This window comes from Mauremys mutica, chromosome 6 (assembly GCF_020497125.1).
Source record: "Mauremys mutica isolate MM-2020 ecotype Southern chromosome 6, ASM2049712v1, whole genome shotgun sequence".
NCBI classification, from domain to species: domain Eukaryota; kingdom Metazoa; phylum Chordata; order Testudines; family Geoemydidae; genus Mauremys; species Mauremys mutica.
Window position 1 is genome coordinate 70,695,012 of NC_059077.1, and position 22,196 is coordinate 70,717,207.

Below are 22,196 nucleotides of genomic sequence, written 5' to 3' on the forward strand. Positions count from 1 at the left end.
AGAGCTCCCTCTGTGTACCAGTTATCTCCCGGTGGAGCAGTAACACATTCAGGTAGCCATGACTGGATCCAACAAAAATATCTAAACACAAAAACAAAAAACTATCTAAAAATTAACCCAATTTTTAGGGCAGAGTTAAAAAAAACCCAAAAACAAGCCACACTTCTGCTAACATGGTAAGTCACTATTGCCTTGAGCAGTAGTGGCATCCACAGATATAAATCCATATGCAAGATAACATTTTTAGCAGAATGGAATAAAGTCAAATGGACCATTATTCTGGTACTGGAATTGGGTACAACCAGAATCTTTATGTTAACTCTCGTCCCCCAAAATCTTTCACATTCTAACCAACATCTATATGACTCTGTATAGTACAAACTTATAAAAGGCCAAAACACCATGTACCAACCTTTACTATTTTCTATCACCATCATTATTTTGAGTGTGTTTATTACAGCTGGTAAAACGTGAACCAGATAGGAACTAGCAGTATGTGATAATATTTAAAGGTTTATTTAAACCTTGGTACATTTGTCAATATAACTAAAAATCATGAGCGTTTCTAGTGGTTAAACCATGACACTTTGAGACAAGACAACTTGGTCTTTTCCTGGATTGGTCACTGAATTTTTGTGATATCTTCATTTTTTTGATGACTTAACAAGTTTGATTGAGAAAGGTATATATTGAGACTTTTTTGTAAGGAGTTTGACTTGGCATGAAATTGATTAAAAATTGATTAAAAATTAGCATCATACATTAGATTAAAAATTAGCATCATACATTAGATTTTAAACACCCAAATGGATTAAAAAGCTCCCCAACAGATTTCAAGAAGTGGTTGTTAATGGTAAATCAGCATTGCTTCTAGATAAATAAAAATATTGAATAGTGTCAGGCTAGAACCAATCCCTAGAAATACCCTCATTTAAAAAAAAATCACTGTCAAAATTGGCAGATGGCACAATTAGTGGAGCAGTAAATGATAAGGATAGGAAAGTTATACAGAGCAATCTGGATTATTTCATGAACTGGGCCCATTTAAACAAAATCCATTTTAATATAGCCAAATGCATGGCTATACATCTAGGAACAAAGACTGCAGACCATAGCTACAGAGATGGGGGCCATGTCAAGGAAAGCAGTGATTTTCAAAATGACTAAGGAGTCTCAGTGGACAAGGAACTCAACATGAGTAACCAGTGTAATGCTGTGGCAAAAGAGCTAGTACATTCCTTAGATGTACAAACAGTGGATTAGTGAGGAGGAGAAAGGAAATAATTTCATCGTTGTGTACGGCGTAATGAGAGTGATACTGGAATGCTATGTTCAGTTCTGATGTCCACCATTTTAAGAAGAGACGAAAAATGGAGAGGGTTCAGAAAAGAGCCACAAAAATGATTCAAGGGGTAGATAAAATATCTTCATAGTAAGAAGCTCTAAAAAGAGCTCAATTTGATTAGCTTATCAAAGAAGATGAAGAAGTGACTTAATGATAGCGTATACTTTCACGGAGAGAAGATAACTGGATACTAAAGAGCTCTGTACTATAGCCAAGAAAGGTGTAATAAGAACCAATGGTTAGAAGCTGAAGCAAGACAAATTCGACTCAAAAATAAGGTATACATTTTTAACAGCAAGGGTGATTAACCATTGGAACAAACTATCAAGGGAAGTGATGGATTCTCCATCCCTTGTTATTGAATCATGTCTGGATGCCTTTCTGGAAGATTTGCTTTAGCCAAAACACAAGTTATTGGGTTCAATGAAGGGGTGACTGACTGAAATTCTATGGCTTGTGATTTACAGGAGGTCAAGCCAAATGTCGCATGGTCTCTTCTGGTTCTAAAAATCTATGACTCTTTGACAAGATGTAATATACATCCAAATTTATTTAATGCTTGTGAAGTTCGCAGAGATCCTCAGATAAAGATTGGTCCATAAGTAAAATGTATTATAAACATTTAATTAGTCTAATCAAGTCCTAAATAAACAGGATTCAAAGAGGATACATTAGGAGTACGCATGTACAAACTGTTTACATGCACCCCAACAAGCAAGGAACCTCTGCTATTATGTCTCATCGAACAGTCATAGCATTTTTTTTTGCATGAAAAGTAAAACTAAATATCAGCCTCTGGCTTTAGTTTTTCCATTATTTTATTTTGGATGGAGCAGTGTGACTTCTTTCTGAAAGGAAATGAAAACATCCACAATCTAGTCTTTAATGGAATACTCAAGATGTATTGGTTCATTATAAAAGATAACAGTCGTAATTTTCAGTCAGTATTGCTAAAGAGTGGCCATCTCATTGCAGACTCCAGGAACACTCTATAGCAGCTATAGCTGCAACTTCCCACACGTACAATGCAGGAGATGTAAAACCATACAGCACAAATAGGCTCCCTCAGAAACTGTCCTTGAACTATGAGTGTTTCCTGAACTAATCTCAGTTCTGACAAGTTCCAAAGAGAATTCTATCTGATCCTCTGGCTAGGGGCTGTGTAGTTGTGCTGCTGGAACATGACAGAAAAAATACCTTTAAAGGAGATTGATATGGTCAGATTCCTAATGATTTATCTTTATTATGCTCATTTTCCATTGATTGAACAGAGGCCTTTTTAGGGGCATATGGAGGGAATTGTGGCCCTCTTGAGATTTAGGGAAGAGGAAGAAGTTTTCGCATGTGAGAGAAGAGAGGTAAAAGCTGATGGGGGAGTGCATCAGGGTCCATGACCCACCCCTCTTCCTGGGGCCCACTTGTTGCCCCAGTAAGGCTCAGAGAGGCTTCAGGGTTGTGCAACACCCATGTCTTTATTTACTTACAGTTATCCCACCACCAGTATCTATCTATTTACAAGTTTTACAGGATTATTCAACCTTTTTACAGGCCGAGTCAGCCTTCAGCTAGGAGGCCTCCAGTTCCCACCCTGACTAACTTCTCCCTGGCTGTCCCCCAGCCTTCTGGCTCCCTCCCAGCCTTTATAGCCCTTGGCTTGTCAGGCCAGCAGGTGTTGCCAATTCTCAGGCCAGCATCAGGCTTTTCCATCAGCCCCACTCTGTTTCCCCTGATTGGAGCTGAGTGGGCAGGGGCTAACTAGGTGCTTTTGCACCAGCACCCTGCTACAGGGAGCAACACCAAAAGCTATTTGAACATAGAGGAAGGTGTAGGGCTATATTGCACATTAAAAGGCACAGACCTACTTTATGTTAAAACAAAGCAAGAGCCCCAGGAAACAGGTGGACTATAGTTAACTACAATATCAGAAGATTCTCCTCCTATTAAATAGGTTCAGCATGTTCTCTTTTTTTGCCTGGCCTGCTCTGGATGAGGGACAGGACCATGGCACCCTTTCCCCTTTGAGGAAGCTGGTACTCCACTGTTCCTAGTATGGAGATGCATTTTCATACCAGCCACATTATATATTTATTGTGAGCATTTCCTGTGCAAAGGCACAATGCTGGGAGGAAGGCTCCTTGTATCTACACACATTCCTGGAAGGCCAGACAAAACCAATATGGCTCTCAATGATTTACAGTATATTTACAAGACTGAGATAGAAGAACCACCTATTCGAACCAGTTCTCCCATCCCTCAAAATAGCCCTGTGGAGACTCAGAAGTAAAATCTGTTACTGACACAGTTTATTTTTTTTTCCATTGAACATGAATTCTAGGTGGTTACTGTAGGGTTGCTCCTGTGTGCGAGGCTGCAGCCACCTCCCTTTAAAATAAACCTAATATGTATAAAAATACATGGATTTAAAAAACTGATAAGGGCAAAAAGTATGTCAAATTATGAGCATAAAAATCTTTGATGCTGTGTCTTACACTGCTAAGTATAGACTAGTCTCTTCTCAACTGGTAGAGCTTTGATCTATTTTACCTAATGTAACATATTAGAAAGAAAGGGGAAAAAAAGGTTGTAGAATAGATGAACTCTATATCCCCAACACTGAAAGAAAAACATCTTCAGAAATATTTAGGATGCCACTCTACAATAAATAATTTTGAAAGTATTATATTTTAAAACATCAGGGTTATCCATGTTCCCTTTGGACTGCACTTTCTCCATCTTATTTTAGGCAGATTTATTGAAGGCACGATCATGAACTGTACTTCCAGTGGAATGATTTTAGCACTCATGCTAAATAAAAAGAATCAGAAATCTAAACCATAGTACATTTGCAATTTTTAAGAAATTTAAATTCACTGTATGACCTTTTAGGTCCTTTAATGCCCTGGTTAACATGTGACAGTGATTATGTTTCATAGTATTTTAAATGTAATTCACAAAGGTTATGTAGATAGCACATTTTAAAATAGACTGGTAGTTGATAATACCCAGCATATGTGACATTTAATCAACTTCAGTCTGATGGAACTGTAACCGTGTCTGCCCCTTAGGCTATTTGAATGAGCAGAAAAAGGGGAAAAAGTGCTGGAAATGTCTTGCCGTTAGGCTGCTAGCTCCCCTGTATTCTCTGCTAATGCACTTGAACCCTAACCTACAGTAATCACAGAATGCACACTGAGAAGGTAATGGAGTTTCACTCAGTTCAAGGTCGCCATACAGCCCTCATGCTACACGACATAACTTGCTGTTTTAGAGATGCGGATGTGTGACTGTAGTAAACTAGATGAAGAGGAGATGGATTTATTTGCCCCTAGCCAGAAGTAACAGTTACACAGGAAAAACTAAAAAGTCAAGAGGAGAATATCATGCATTAATATTTAATCATAAAGGATAGTAAAGCAATTGAACTGCAATTGTGATGCACAGAAAAATCAGAAAGAAGGTTTATAGGAAAATACTGTGCATTAGGAAAGCCTCCAGAATGACACATCCACATGACCTACCAAAACAACAATATATACACTGTATAATAGCTGCATGTTTATGGATCAGTATTATGCCTCTCTTTATAAGTGTGGCAGTGTAGAAGCTGTCAGACAAAACAACCCTCCAATTTCAAGGGTGTTTCAATGAAGCACTCACTCAGAACAACACTGTTGGCTTTTTGATACAGAAATATAGTTCATTCTACAAGGAAAGAATTTTTTCCTTCCTCCCCCTCCTTTCTTCATTTCTAGAGCACATCTCAGCATGAAACAGCTACACCCTGAAAAATGGCACAAAGAACCTCAACAGTGGCATTTTAACAAGCCTAAATGATTTAGAGTCTGTACAAATCTTATTGGATTGGACACAATTAGTATGAAGGGAGCATTGCCTGAGTGCATTGAGTTGTGAACTCTCTTGGTCTGACCCATTAAGAGACTTTGCTATGTACTGTATGCTGCAGTACTGCGGGAAGATAGGGCATTCATTAATTTCAGTTGCATCACTGAGGAGGACAAGAAGAGGGAGGCACTCAGGTGATAGTGCATTTTAAAAAAAAAATGCACTGACCTATCTGATTTTATTATTTATATAAAATCCATGAATGATGTATGTGTGAGTAGTGTGGAGGGAAATCAGAATCAAAAGGGGAAAAAGTCATACCAAGCTACTTTACATATGCTCCTGTTTCTGTGCTAATATCATACTGTAAATAGGAAACTGGCATTAAAAAACCTGCTAGAACACTTTCCTCTCTCTTTCATTTCATCTAAGCCTTGGTGTACTTTCAGCGCTTTGGAGATTATTTTTTGTCCTCCTCTTTTTCAAATGGCTGGAAGTGTCAAAATATATCAGAAGTGAAATGCCAAGAAAAGAGGCTCAAGGATCAGGAAAACAAATCAGGTTTCATGAGCAAGCCTGATTTTATGAGATTTCCATCTCAATTCTGTGGACTCCACAAGTTCAGATAGTTAGGTTAATGGTTAGGCTACTGGCATTCTGAGACCACTGCCTGTCATGCTGACCAATATTGTCTCATTGTTTCCTTGTAATCTTTGTCTCCATCTATTTCTCTTATCTGATACATAAATAAGTTTCTTTGGAGCAGGGACAGTTGTTCTTTATTTCTACAGAGCCTAGCACAATGTGGATCCTGATTCCTGACTGGGGCTCTTAGGTGCTACAGTAATATAAAATAAATAATAGGCCAACTCTCTGGACTTCTGGATGCTTTTCAAACTGCATGCAAATCTGTCTCAGGGCATGAGTGTATACGCTCCCCTCATAAATTATAATTTCTCATTGCTTTACTATGGCCTCCCAGTACTTTAAAGACCATGAAAATCACCTTCATAATCCTACTCCCACTTTACAACAGTCAGCATCCTTCACTGATTGTGTTACAAAAGCTTCTGATTTTCACCCTTGCAACTCCATCCTCCTCTCAGAATTTGCACCTGATATTCACTGGTGTACTTGTCATCAGAATCAGGTCCAACAGTGGATCCCGAGTCCTCATTTACCAGCAGGATAAGGCTCTAGAATGTGCTAGGTCCCTGCCCAGTGGTGAAAGGTGAAGGTATTTTCTTGTTTCTTCTTTGCTTCCCCCCCTTGTGCCAACATACAGGCCTAGGCCATAATCTACACACATCCCCATCAAGTTATCATGAAGCCTTGCCATAATTTTGCTTTAATATAAGCTAGGATTGACTATGGCAATATAGGCATCTATGGACTATGGCAATGCAGGGATGTAAAGGACTACAGGTACCATGGGTAGCAGTTGGGCAGTGGAAATAGGCTGGGTCAAGCTGCTATTTCTTATCCCCCTGCCACAAACAGGCAGGAGGGGGCAGAACTGCCCTGAACTCTGTCCCATCAGTACACAGGGCTGTATAGCTGATCTTGGCACAGGCAGTGTGAACTGTGGTGGGTATATAGACCTAAAGCAGTTTACTCCCTCCCCAGACCAGCAAGGGAACCAGAAGGGAGATTTAATCAGCTGAGATTTAATCAATCTGATTAATCAGATTTAATCAGCTCCCTTCTGGGGCTGCTCCAGCAGTGGCAAATTAACACTCTGTCCTTTACTCTGGGCATACACTGATCTCATGATCTAGGTCCATATTAGACTCTCAAAGAAACAAAGCAGCTAGATAGAGCAGCAGGAAAACCATATAAATGTGAAGAGCCAAAATGAACAATTGTATGCAATAAGAAAAAAATAAGGAGGGAAAAGCCAATTAAAAAGTGGTAAAATAAAATTGCTTGGTAAATTAGGATGACATCTTCCATTGTTGTTTTCAGTATTGTAGCCATAGTAGGCCTATTAGAGAGACAAGGTTGGAGAGGCAAATTTTTGAGCTGCTATCCAGCCTAAAAAATAATAATGCAGCAGCTCTAGCCCTCAAAAGCTTGCTTCTTTCACCAACAGAAGTTGATCCAATAAAAGGTATTACCTCACTCACCTTGTCTTTCTGGTAAATAGGCAGAAAGCATGACAGACTTAAAGGGGATGGCAGGAAGGAGGTGGGAAACAACTGACTGTGCCAAACCTGAAGAGCTTTAAAGATATTTGTAGAGTTGTATAACATTGTTCAAATGGAACTGGGTAGAATGATCATAGCAGGCATTTGTTCTGGCAAGGGTCATAATTATTGACCTGAAGTTTTCTGAAAAAGTTGGGGGAGAATTAGTTGCAATAAGATGGCCTAATAACGGAACATTTTTTAAAGTCTGGTCCCAGCCTCTGAGTAGTGAGACGCTCAGACCCTATAAGTCTACTAGACAAGTATCCTGTTGGAGTATTCACCATAAAAAAGGTAATGCCTGCATGGGTGATTTTTATGAATACCTGTGTCTCAAGAACAAAGAAAAATCCTGCAAAAATAGCTACACATTAGATGTTGTTAGTTTTCCCCTTTAAAGCCAAAAAGTACATCAAACAAGATGTACTGTGAAAATATTCTCATAATCCCCATGATCTTTGTCTCTGACCCCACCCTAGGCCAAAGCAAGTTGTGTTCCTAATCTATTAGAGATGGGATGAAATTCAACCTGAATTCCCCTTAAAATACTGGTTATTCAGCGGTCATTAACTCAAATTGTTTGGATCCATCAGCCATTAGGAAAGCAGCATGTCTGTATAAAAATTGGGAATGCTCAAAGTAATTGCACCAAGCAACTTTAGTGTGTTTCTGTCAACAAGATAGTCAGTCAGGTAACAATTTGCGAACTGGACACCATCAAATTAGGCCTGAACACTCCCAGTCTTTAGCTTGGTCACTACAAAAAGTAATTTTCCCTCTATTGATAGTCACCCCTTCTTGTGAACTGTTGAAAACAGGCCACTTCCACCTTGATTGAATTGGCCTCATTAGCACTGACAGCCCACTTGGTGAGGCAACTCCCATCTTTTCATGCGCTGTTGATACACACACACACACACACACACACACACACACACACACACACACACACACACACACACACACACACACACACACACACACACACCCTTACTATATTTTTCACACCATGCATCTGATGAAGTGGGTTTTAGCCCACAAAAGCTTATGCCCAAATAAATCTGTTAGTATCTAAAGTTCCACAAGGACTCCTCATTAATTTTACACTTGCTGTCCACAAACCAAGTTAAGCTAACTTGATCTCATTAAGTTCTCATGTTGTACAGAAAAAAAAAAAGACATAAGAACATAAGAACCGCCGTACCGGGTCAGACCAAAGGTCCATCTAGCCCAGTATCCTGTCTGCCGACAGTGGCCAATGCCAAGTGCCCCAGAGGGAGTGAACCTAACAGACAATGATCAAGTGATCTCTCTCTTGCCATCCATCTCCATCCTCTGACAAACAGAGGCTAGGGACACCATTCCTTACCCATTCTGGCTAATAGCCATTAATGGACTTAACCTCCGTGAATTTATACAGTTCTCTTTTAAAGACTGTTATAGTCCTAGCCTTCACAATCTCCTCAGGTAAGGAGTTCCACAAGTTGACTGTGTGCTGTGTGAAGAACTTCCTTGTATTTGTTTTAAACCTGCTGCCTATTAATTTCATTTGGTGACCCCTAGTTCTTGTATTATGGGAAGAAGTAAATAACTTTTCCTTATCCACTTTCTCCACATCACTCATGATTTTATATACCTCTTTCGTATCCCCCCTTAGTCTCCTCTTTTCCAAGATGAAGAGTCCTAGCCTCTTTAATCTTTCCTCATATGGGACCCGTTCCAAACCCCTAATTGTTTTAGTTGCCCTTTTCTGAACCTTTTCTAGTGCCAGTATTTTTTTTTTTGAGATGAGGAGACCACATCTGTACGCAGTATTCGAGATGTGGGCGTACCATCAATTTAATATAAGGGCAATAATATATTCAGTCTTATTCTCTATCCCCTTTTTAATTATTCTAACATCCTGTTTGCTTTTTTGACCACCTCTGCACATTGCGTGGACGTCTTCAAAGAACTATCCACGATGACTCCAAGATCTTTTTCCTGACCTGTTGTAGATAAATTAGTCTCCATCATATTGTATGTATAGTTGGGGTTATGCCTATTAAATAATCACCTACAAGGAGCAATTACATAAACTGAATGCGTATTCTACTGCTTGCAGAGTCTGTCATGTTCTCGCGTTACTAGGCAGAGCACTGATTTTCACTAAATCTTACTGTACTTTCCTTCATCATGCATGTATGGTATGCAAGATATCCATTTTTGTTGTGTTATAGATCCAAGTTGCATTAAATAAAGTAACATACATACAGCAAAAGCACTATTATTCTTTTCAACTCTGTGGACGCCTAATACTATGTGATCCAATGTCAGTGTGTTATCTCCATTCTATATTTAAAGCACTTTCTAAATTTAGTAAGCAGACCTTTAGATCTCCACACCTTTTCTTTTGGCAAACTAATATTATTGGCCTGAAATAAGATGTTATCTGTAGTAAGACCCAGCATGTTGACCTATTCACTCACTGCTGAGAAAAAGCAAAATCTTTATATGCCACATCTGTACAGTGTGGCCCTCTCTTTTTGATAATCCAAGCAATGGATTAGATTTAGATTTAATAGGTGATATCATGAATATAATCCAGTGCTTTATCAGAAGTGTGATGGGTTAGACACACCTGTCTGCTCCAGCACAGACCCAGGGTCTGAATTAATTTCCCCAAAGCTGCAGACTTGACTGAAAGCAGCTAACAGAAGCGTTATCTTTAACACTCAGATGCCCAATTCCCAATGGGGTCTAAAACCCAAATAAATCCATTTACCTTGTATAAGCTTTATACAGGGTAAAACTCATAAGTTGTTCACCCTCTAGAACACTGATACATGCACAGCTGTTTGCCTCCCCCAGGTATTAATACCTACTCTGGGTTAATTAATAAATAAAAAGTGATTTTATTAAATACAGAAAGTAGGATTTAAGTGGTTCCAAGTAGTAACAGACAGAACAAAGTGAGTTACTAAGCAAAATAAAACATGCAAATCTAAACCTAATACTGTAATACAATTGAATACAGATAATCTCACCCTGAAAGATGTTTCAATATGTTTCTTTCACAGACTGGATGCCTTCCTAATCTGAGCACAATCCTTTCCCCTGGTATAGCTCTTGTTCCAGCTCAGGTGGTAACTATGGGATTCTTCATGATGGCTCTTCTCTTTGTTCTGTTTCACCTTTTGCATAAGGTGGGAATCCTTTGTCCCTCTCTGGGTTCCTACCCCCTCCTTCTCAATGGAAAGACATCAGGTTGAAGATGGATTCTAGTTCAGGTGACATGATCACATGTCACTAAGACTTCATTGCCCACTTGCCAGCACACATGTATACAGGAAGACTTACAGGTAAAAGAACCATCTGCAGTCAATTGTTCTGGTTAATAGGAGTTATCAAGATTCCAAACCACCATTAATGGCCCACACTTTGCATAACTACAATAGGCCCTCAGGGCTATATTTCATATTTCTAGTTTCAGATACTAGATTGATACATTTATACAAATAGGATGACCACACTCAGTAGATTATAAGCTTTGTAATGATACCACAAGAGACCTTTTGCATAAAGCATATTCCAGTTACATTAGCATATTTTCATAGAATCATATAGAGTGCATCATCACAAGAAGCATCCCAGCTGATCTGAAAGGTATAAAAAAAAAATCAAGCTATAGGACTGATTTACATCTTCAGTTCTACTGAAATTGATGTCTGTCTCAGATGTTTTGCCAGCTGGTTGGTACTGGCCATTTATCTTTAATGTGTAATTGATACCAATAGGTCAAAGCAAAGTACAGTAACTTGTTTATTACCTCAGGGCTGTGAAATTGTTTGTCATTGTCTCCACCATCAGCTTCCTTAGCTCTAATGTTTTTGCTTGGAAGAGTAGGTGATGCAATAATTTTGTCCCCCTCCTCCCGCCCGTCCATAAAATTTTGTAACCATATAGAAGAAAATGTTAGTGTTAATTTTTCATGTTCAAGTCTATCATATATGTATAAAAACAGATGTAGAATATGCAAAAAACAGTTTGGCAGTAAATTACAGTAGAAAATTAAATACAACAATGTCTAAAATTACACACACGCACACCTATGTTAAAAGAACATTAACGTTGAAAGCACTCAAGTTAGGAAACGTCAGAATTAAGGTTGCCTGTGCAACTTTAATTTAGTCCCATTGTGCATATGCATTATGATAGTCGTTAATTACATAATCACATACTATTTTTTCCACAGAACACCTGCCTCCTTCAGTACTCAGTTAATGAACAGCTATTCAATATTGTGTTTTTTTCTCATTGTTCAATGCGTGGGCCTATGCCTTATTTGCCGCACACTATTCAAACCCTGCTCTGAAGACAGACTTATTAATTTCTTCATGGCTTTTCTAGGTCTCTCACTCTACTATTTGAGTTCTTCACACGTCAATGAACTTATTTTCAAAGCACTCCTCTGAGATGGGTTATCATCCTCTTAATTTTACAGGAGGGGAATTGAGGCACGGAGATATTAAGGTCAAAAGTATCCAGTAATTTTGGGTGCCTGATTAAGATGACTGACTGGATTTTTTCCAGTTACTTACCCTTGTATAGCATTCAGAGCATCACCTTCACTGACTGCACTTGCAGCTGTGAGCACTCAGGATTTCTGTAGTTCAAGCCCCAGGATCTCAAGCAGGCACCCAGAAAATGAAGAGCACACAATTAGTGACCACCCACAAAAAACTGGTTTAAATGATTTGCTTGGCATTAGACAGGCATGGTATGCCCACATCTTGAATTGTATATGCAATTCTGGTTATCCCATCTCAAAAAAGTTATTAGAATTGGAAAAGGTACAGAGAAGGACAACAAAAATGAGTATAGTTATGGAACAACTTCCATATGAGGAGAGATTTAAGGGACTAGAACTTTTCAGCTTGGAAAAGAGCATATGATAGAGACCTATAAAATCGTGACTAGGGTAGAGAAAGTGAATAAGGAAGTGTTATTTACCCCATTCACATAACACAAGAACCAGGGGTCACTCAATGAAATTAATAGGTAAAATTAAAACAACTGAAAGGAAGTATTTCCTCATATAGCACAGTCGTCAGCCTGTGGAACTTGTTGCCAAGGGATTTTGTGAAGGCCAAAACTATAGTGGGGTTCAAATAAGAATTAAATAAAGTCAGAGGACAGAGGCCAAGGTGGTCAGGGATGCAACCCCATGGTTTTGTCTAACTTCTGCTGGTGAAAGACAAACAGGATTTTGAGCTTCAACCAAGCTCTTCTTCAGGTCTGGAAAACTAACAAAGCATTACTGCTAAACACAGGATTTGAACAGATGGGGGGAAATAGCTCAGTGGTTTGAGCATTGGCCTGCTAAACCCAGGGTTGTGAGCTCAATCCTCTAAGGGGCCATTTAGGGATCTGGGGCAAAAAATAAATAAATAGATCTGTCAGGCACCGTACTTGGTCCTGCCAGTGAAGGCAGGGAACTGAACTCAATGATCTTTCAAGGTCCCTTCCAGCTCTATGAGATAAGTATATCTCCATATACACATTTCAACAGTTACCTACCACCCCACACTGGATTCCCAAAAAACTTCAAGCCATACTCAATGGAGACCCCCCCTTAAAAAAAAATCTTCTCTTAAACCCTCTTCTCTTAAACCCCCACTTCTGGCCTTCAAAACAAAAAAGACACCCCCACTCAACATCAGAAGCAAGCTCCCCATAGACCAGGACACCAACTCAAAACAGCTACCAAACCCTGCCAGAATAACTGATACAAAAAACTTGCAGTGCTACAATGATCAACACCCTCCACAACACTATTCAAGATCTGTGGGTCCTACACAACATGTGGTGTACCTAATCCGTTGCGCTAAATGCCCCAATAGCAACTATGTGGGTGAAACCAGGCAATTGCTATGCTCACTAATGAAGTCACACAGGAAAAATAAGACAAAAATCACTTGTGAGTGAACATTTTTCAAAAAACAATCACTCTATATCTGACCTATCAATCCTCACTCTCAAAGGAAACCTGCACAACACATTCAAAACACAAGCCTGGGAGCTTAAATTCATAACTTTTCAAGACACTAAAAATCATGGACTGAAGAGAGGCACTGGATTTTGTTGTAATAAACCATAATCAGTAACCCATTTATAATTTATATTTTCTTAATTCCTGGGTCTGCCCCCAAGACCAGGCATTTGGTGCATTTTATAAATTTGAAATGAAGTCAATAAATGCAAAAGCTTCCTTGGCAAAAAAAAAAAAAAAAAAAAAACTCCCCCCAGCTGCCTTCCATGCCACCCTTCCTTTCTTCCTTATGACTGAAGGATTGTTAATAGGCCACTTCACCTTGAATGGTCCCCTGAAATTTGTGTTAATGACTCACATTAAGCAATCTGTTCAAAACTGTATTTAGCAGTGACACTAGTTAGGCTATATCTACACTACAGACCTGTACAGCTGCAGCTGCGCTGCTGTAACGTCTCCCATGTAGCTGCTCTATGCGGACAAGAGAGAGAGCTCTTCCACTGGCATAATTAAACCACCCCAATGAGCAGCAGTAGCATCTCCCACCAACATAGTGCTGTCCACACTGGTGCTTTTGTTCATGAAACTTCTGTCAGTAAAACTTTTGTCCATCAGGGGTGTGAAAAACACGCCCCCTGACTAACAAGTTTCACTGACAAGAGTGCTAATGTAGACATAGCCTGTGTTTTCCAGAACTGAAGAGCTCTCTCTCCCCAACAGAAGTTGGTCCAATAAAGATATTACCTCACCCACCTTGTCTCTAATATCTTGGAACCAACAGGGTTACAAGAACACAGCATAAAGGAACTGTGTGGCTGAGGCAGGGGTGGAATTCAGTTTCCTAGGGCATCACTGAACTGCCTTAAGTATGAAGCTCTCTTCTCTTTCTGAAATCCCTTGCCTCATTCACTACAGGCCTTTCAATTTTTGCAACAAATGAGGCAGGGTACAGACTCTTCTGCCTAGTCCCACCCCCATCCAAAGAGTAACCCCTTCTCCCTGATTCCTTCCAATTTGCCAATCTTGCCCCTCTCCCCAACTGTCATTCCAAGTCCCCCATTGCTTCTCATCCACTCTGTCCTCCAAGGCCTAAAAAGCCCCCCACCCTCCCCAGTCTCCGTTCATGGGCTCCTTGTCCAATCTCTTCCCACCGCCTCCCCGCCTGGGTTCTTTCTCCCAGTAACTTTGCCCTACCAGTTCCAGTTGTTTCCCTGCAGCCAGGCTCCTTATCATACATGTGTCTCCCTTCCCTCACCACAACTACCTCCTCTTCCCTTCCCCACCCACTCATTCCTAATCAAAGTCTCCTCACCTAATCAATCCCATTCACCTCTGAGATCAAACTAGACATTTTGATGTCCCTTCTGATCTTAAAAAAACCAACCAAACAAAAAAACAAAAAAAAAGCCCATAGGTAAAAGGACAGGAGTGGGCACGTGACCAAAAGAGCCAATGGGAGGGCTAGAAATTTTTAAAATGGTAAAAACTTTCCCTTTGTCTGTCTGTTCTCCGGAGAGCAGAGACGCAGAGCAGGAACAGGCCTGAACTATGCTGTACGAAGCTTTAAGCCAGGTATAAAAACCCATCGGATCATACGTAGAAACTACTTATTTGAAACATCCAGATATGTAAGCAGATCAGGGAATGTCTAGGAAGACGCAATTAGGTTTCTCTTTTATTTCTTTATTGCTTGTGGATGCCTCTGTGCTAATGCCAGGTGCTTTTGTTTTGCTTACAACCTTTAAAATGGTCCGCAAGAAAGCCACTCTTGATGCTTAATTATTATATTTGCTCTTTTTAAAATCTAGCAATAGCCTAAGTTCCAGATGTATTCTTTTTGTTTAAGAAAATTTACCTTTTTAAAAAACAGGATTGGTTTTGTGTGTCCTAAGAGGTTTGTGCATATGTTTAATTAGCTGGTGGCAACAGCTGATTTCCTTTGTTTTTTCGCTCAGCTCTTCCCGAGGGTGGGCAGGGGGAGAAAGAGGGTGAAAGGGCTTGAGGGTACCCTACATGGAGGAATTCCCAAGTGCACCTTCCTGGATCAAAAGGGTTTTTTTTTGCATTTGGGTAGTTGCAGCATCTACCCATCCAAGGTCAGAGAAAAGCTGTAACCTTGGAAGTTTAATACAAGCCTGGAGTGACCAGTATTAGTTTTTAGAATCCTTGTGGGCCCCCAATTCTTACACTGAAAGTGCCAGAGTGGGGAATCAGTCTTGACATACCCTGACAAGAGGAAAGGAAACCACACTGCTCTCAGTTCTGGAGCATGGCCCTGGCAGAGCCTAAAGCAGCCCGGAGCTGTAGCTGCAAGGAAAGCTTTGCTCTGCCACAGGTGGGAGCATGTTTAGTGCCAATGCAATCTTCAGGGATTTTAGCTAAAAAGCTCAAGCAAGTCTATATTGAGTAAGTGCAACCTGTGATTTTTCAAAGGCTCATAACAGTCAAATTTAGGTGGATTTGCATGGAACGGGGTAAAATGCACATCCCTGACAAAGACCATTCCCCTGCCAAATGTTGGCTCCCTACTCCAAAGCATGGGGCTGCTAAAGCATCTCAAAGAAAAGGTCACCTGAATTTTAGTTTTGGCCATACAATGTATTAGTCACTATCCTCATTCTCAGCAGTGGTCAAACCAAAATTATTGAACCTGATGCAGAAGTTAGGCTGATATTTTACATACACAATCAGCTAAAGTTTGGCAAAGTTATAAGCAACCAAAGACAGGTTCTTATAATGGGAAGTATCAGGCAACCTTAATAGACCTATAACAAACATGTGTGATTTAAATACTGGTTGACAGTCCTTTGAGCAGATATGGCTAGCAACAAAATACTTTAGTCCCATTATGGGTGCTCAACTGATTGGGAGTGGGTGCACAACTGGTTGAAAAAGCATACTCAAAAAAGAGTGGTTATCAATGGTTCTGTTTAGAGAGAAGATAAATCAGATTGACAACCTTTTACATATCTGAAGACTTATCGCATCTAAGAAGTAGTGATCAATTGTTCTCCATGTCCACTGAGGGTAGAACAAGTAGTAATTTGCATTAAGATTTCAGTGGGATTTCAGGAAGAAAATTCTAGCTATAAGAATAGTTAAGCAATAGAACAAGTTACCAGGGGAGGCTCTGGAATCCTCTTCATTGAAAGTTTAAGAACAGGTTAAATGATCTTACAGGCATTTGTCTAGGTATAATTTTTTATCAGCATTGAGGGAGTTAAGGGAAAAATAAACTAGATGACCTCTTGAGGTACCTTTTAACTCTAAATTCCTATGATTATCTTTTCAGCCATTTAGTAAAGCTGCTTGTGATTTTAGCATATGAAACAAATGGAACAAAAACCAGGACTTTAAAACAGTGTATACTGGAAGTCACAAGTACATATTAGTTGTGGACAAAAATTATCGAAGGTCTATGTTGCCTGTGATACCATTGTTTTGCCACTAAAATAGTGGACCAGATTCTCAGCTCCAATCCACCCCCCATACACTGCTCCAGTGGTGGATAAGGATAGCAAGCCAGCCAGCCAGGAACTCCTGAAAAGTATAGAACGGGGTAGGCAACCTATGGCACGCGTGCTGAAGGCGGCACACAAGCTGATTTTCAGTGGCACTCACACTGCCCAGGTCCTGGCCACTGGTTGGGAGGGGGCTCTGCATTTTAATTTAATTTTAAATGAAGCTTCTTAAACATTTTGAAAACCTTATTTTACATACAACAATAGTTTAGTTATATATTATAGACTTATAGAAAGAGAACTTCTAAAAATGTTAAAGTGTGTTACTGGCACGCAAAACCTTAAATTAGAGTGAATAAATGAAGACTCGGCACACCACTTCTGAAAGGTTACCGACCCCTGGTATAGAATCAGCATAGCAGCTTAGTCCAACACCCTTTACATCCATCCCAGGGGAAGAGGTCATGGCTGATGAACATTAAAATGAATATAAATAGCTATATCGTTTATGATTTTACACACACACACAATTAAGTTTTATTTATTTATATATATATATATATATATATATATATATATATATATATAAAGAACACTGTGTGCAATAATTCACTCCCACCATTGTGTCCATCAGTACTTCTCTGCTGTGTCAGACATGAGGTATATATTCCGATCAGATTTTCAAAAGAACTGAAGGCCAGCGCCCATCATTGAGATCAGATTTTCAGAAGACATCAGCTCCCATTTAAGCACCTAAATAAAGGCTAGAGACTTTCAGAAGCGCTCAACACCCAGCAGTTTCCTCTGAGACACATTGCGAGATCTGGAATGTGTTATTGTTTACATAGTGTTAAATCATGTTGAATCGTTATCCTGAAATGGGTTGTGTAAAGAGAGGTTTTGCAGATATTCCAGGGAATGGAATCCTGCCTCTGAGACAGCTACTATGTCAGCTTCCTGGCCTGTACATTTTGGAGACAGTCTCCAAACACCCCACATTGGAGTGGATGGTCCACTCACTGCCTAGAGCTCTATGGCAGGTAAGGAGTATGGATTGACCTGACTGGACAGTCCATACTGCTCCCCTCACCCTGACACAGCAGAACTACATTAGTGGTAAAAATAGTAACAAATGTTACTTCTGCTGCATGAACATCATGGAGGTCTGATCTTAACCTCAGTTTGATAGTTTCTCTCAGTGTGTGTGAGTGTAAGTGTGACAAGGTTGGGACTCACCACCGCAGCGCCTCCTGCTGATCATCCTTGGGAATTAGGAGAGTCCAATGGAGCACCCTCTCTCGGTGGTGTCCCGCCCGTTGTCTTGCCCTTGGTTGGCGTCTGAGCCCGCATCGCTCTCCAGCTCGTGGTGTCCTCTTCCAGACCACTGCCCTCCAGCAGTGCCCCTTAGTCCATCCATACCCCCTTCTGGGTGGGGGGAGACGGTGTGTGTCAATCAGCTGTCTCTCTGTGCCCTGGCAATGTGGGCAACTGCAACCCCAAAGTCACACCCTTCTTAGCAGGAGGTTGGTGCAGCCCTAGATGGCCACACCCACCAGCCGGGTATAAGGGAAGGGGGGGGAGAAACCCAGGCCCGCCCACTACTCTGGTTCCCAACCCAGGGACCCTCTAGTGGCAACCATCCTGCCCTCCTTCTCTTCCTCCATCTGTCCACATCCCTGGGCCGCTTCCCCCTCAGCCCCTCACGCCGGCTAGGCCCTTCCCCTCAGGACCTGCAGCCTGGCAGACCCCGGGCTGGAGTTTCCATCTGCTCCCCTGGGCCTGCCCAGCACTGTGCTGTGCTGTGCTGTGCCTGATGCTAGTCTCCCAGCTCTGGAGACTGACTTTCCCCTATTGAAGGGCTGGGACAGACTGCCTCCTGCTGTTCCGGGCAGCCTTTATATATGGCTGAGCCTGGCCCTGATTGGCTGTCTCCAATCTGGGCGCTGATTGGCTCCCAATAAGTCCTTTTCCTATTGGCTGTCCATCTGTGCAGGCCCACTGGCCTGCTGCATCCTAAATGCTCAGGGAGTGGGGAAGCCGCCCCACTACAATAAGTAAATAGGTTCAAAGTATAGCAGAAAAAACAGTTCTTCCACTACAGTTCTCCCACCCCACATGACATTCATATCCAGTGTGACACCCAAGACATTTTACTTTCTGAATCAAGAATAAGTTCAACAGAAATACAGATGGTTTGTAAATCCTGACAAAAGTGGTGAAGTGGACGATCTTTCCTCTCTTTTTTGGACTCTAGTGTGACCTTTCATCAAGTGGTAAAAATGGGTGCAAAGCCTGAATTATGCAGCTAATATTGTCACCACCTTATGGATATCATCACGAAGACCACACAGGATCAAATTAATACAGGGTCTGAAGCAATATGCTAATGAGACTAGTACTCCCTCTGTGCTATTATTACACTGCTGCTATTGTCCACATTGAAGAGGCCACATATGAGGGAAGCTCTGAGGTGATCCAAACATTAAGCAGACCTTATTGCTGACTTTGAATGTTCTCAGTGTGTTTTTTTTAGACAATGTGTTACTTGGACTGCACCTGTGTGAATGCACATGCACTGTCAGTGTCTTTTCTTATGGTTGCAGTGACCAAAATGTTGATCAACATTGTGAAGCAGTGTGAGAAATATATTCAAAGGGGTGAGTATTTTGCTAATATACAAGACAAACTTTAAACAATCTGTTTGACTGTTTATCCAGATAGGAAATAGGACTTCATGGATGGATTATGAGTGCATCTCTCATTTGTCTGGCTATGCGAGAAGATAGACAGGAGGCAGTGAATGTGGTTCAATTAGGCTGCAACTTTATTTACCTGGAGTACCCAGCAATAAGTTGCACAGTGCAGGTCATCCTCTTCCTTAATCATTTTCACATATTCTCCAAACTGGTCCCAGCTATCCTGCTGCTGGGACCCCCACTGACCTCCCTTTACATGAGGCAAATGAGGGCTATAAAAGGCGTGGGGTTGGTTCCCCACTGTTCCAGATAGAGAAGCCCAAAACCCACTTCCTCAGATCCCCATGTCGGGGGGGGGGGGGCAGGACTGGGGGGGGGAAGGCAGTCAGCTCCCTGCTGTAACAGATGTAAGAGCCCCAAAACTTTCTTGACCAGCTCCCTTATGGGACACTTTGTTTCAAATCCCTTTCCAATCCATTTTATCCAATAACTGCATCCTTTCCATAAGACACCTGTCACAAGGAGGCACTAATAATTAGGCTTGGCTAGCTTCCCCTTCATCCCCCTCTCCCCCTCTCCCCAACAGAGTTTCCAGATAGTGACTGATTCCTTCCTGAATATCAGACAAAATTATATCTGCTCTCTGAGCCCTGCTTAACTCTGATGCTCAATAAGATATGCCCTGATGAAGATTCAAACTACCTTGGGTACTATGACATACACTCAATATCCTAATGAACTTATTGAATTAAGGTGAATTAAGACCTTGGGGTCAATTATAGTAAAATTGCAGTTGTGCATGTGTTATTATGGAATTGTATATATGCACTAGTCCACTTCCTATAGAATTTACAATCTGTGGAAAGTATTAGGAGCTTCCCAGGTATTGTTCCAAAAAGCCCTTTGAAGAGAATTTCCTGGGAAGCACTTGAAGGTAGAGAGAATACAAATGTCCCACTTTGACTCCATCCTTTTGGAGCTTTGCCCTGGGGAGGGAAAAACACATGGAGTACTAATTGCCTGCTCATGGAAACTCCAGCTCAAAGACCCATTAACAGCATAAAAGGTGGAAAAATCATGTGATGAGTGTACTTATTTTGTGCTTAAGCAGAGATGAACTAATGATCACAAAAGAAACCCCTTGGGTCGGGTTTGGAAGGACTGTTCCAGCCAGAGCCCAATTTAGGGTTGGGTTAATCTCTGGGAAGATTAGCATGTGTGTGTAGATTCTTATTGTTAAGGTTCTCTGTAGTGCCTTCTTTTTAAGTTAGGTTTGTAATCACTCTGTTATCAGCCTCTAAAGAGAAAGCAAGTAGGGATTCTTGGGCAACCTTCCTCTGCTAAGAACAAACACAGGGAAGCCAAGGAATTTAGCTGCCTGGAAATACCCTAGTCAGAAGAAAGGTTCTGGCCTCCGCTCAAGGCAGACAATGGCTAGGGAGCAGGAAGCTTGAGAGTAGGTACTCTTGCTGGACCACTGAGGGGAAATACAGGTTCAGTTGCCTTGAACTGGACAGGTAGGTATAAATTTAGCCACCTATTTACAGGCCTCTTGGTCAGATTACCCCTTTGAGGCTTCACAGCCCCCCTACCTACCCTACATTGCTACGTATCTGACCAAATAATTGTCCCCCAAGGAATAATTCCTAGATCAACCCTAAATCCCACTTAGCTCTGACCATCAGTCTGATCCCCTTACACCTTCCCACATTGTGTTAACCAAGGTGAAGAATAATGGCATCTGGTGTCTCCTTCTGGCCTTTGCTTTTGCTCAGGCTCCTCCTGCTGCAGCTGTTGGTGCCAGTCCTATTAAGCTAAGAATAGGCTTCCTGATTTGTCACTGAACATCTCCCCCGACCCCAAATTATGTGGTGTAGTGGAGGTTGCCCTAAAAGAGGCAAGGACCCCCTTTTCCTCCAGCAAATCAGTCTAGTACTCACCGCACAGAGGCTGCAGTGAGCACATTTGCTGACTATACTATTGGCCATGCAAGATACAGAAATGGTGGAGAATAATTTTCTGCGTGGGAGTTAATACATTAGTATGGCTCAATATCTAAGCCTTGGAAGCCAATACTCTTTACAATTGAGTATGGCTGCACACAGGTGTAGTCATTCTTTCTATTTTCCAGTCAGTGAAAAGTGTATTATAATATATATAGAGATTAATCTGCACCCCCTAAATGCCTTGTGAAAAAACTTATTTTTGCTCCATAGAATGTAGCAAAACTATTGACATTGAGGTATCAATGCTTGATACCAATGATAAAGCAGAAAGAGGCAATACAGTTGATCTGTGACTGAAAAGCCAGTTCCTCCCTCCTCAGGCTCTTGAGCCAGATCCTCGGCTGGTGTGAATCAATGCATCTGCATTTATTTCACAGAAGCTATACCAATTTACAGCAGCTAAGGAGATGCTCTTTGTTACTGTTTCAGTATATATTCTACTGTATTGCAGTAAGAGGAAGACAGCTATCATCCAAAGAAGCATAGCCAAATATTTAATCTGGATGATTACACCAGGAAGTCCAGATAAGCAACTAATTTTCCCTTGATGTATGTGCACAGAAACCAAAGTGTAATTTTCCCATATGAGAAAGCTTTGGAGGTCACTTAACATTTAATGCTTCAATGA

The 22,196-nt window shown here is 41.0% G+C and overlaps 1 long non-coding RNA gene across 1 annotated transcript in view; it reads right to left on the minus strand.

The window, feature by feature from the left end:
* LOC123373166 overlaps positions 1 to 22,196 on the minus strand; it is a 95,388-nt gene that overhangs the window by 70,798 nt on the left and 2,394 nt on the right. The window lies entirely within an intron of this gene.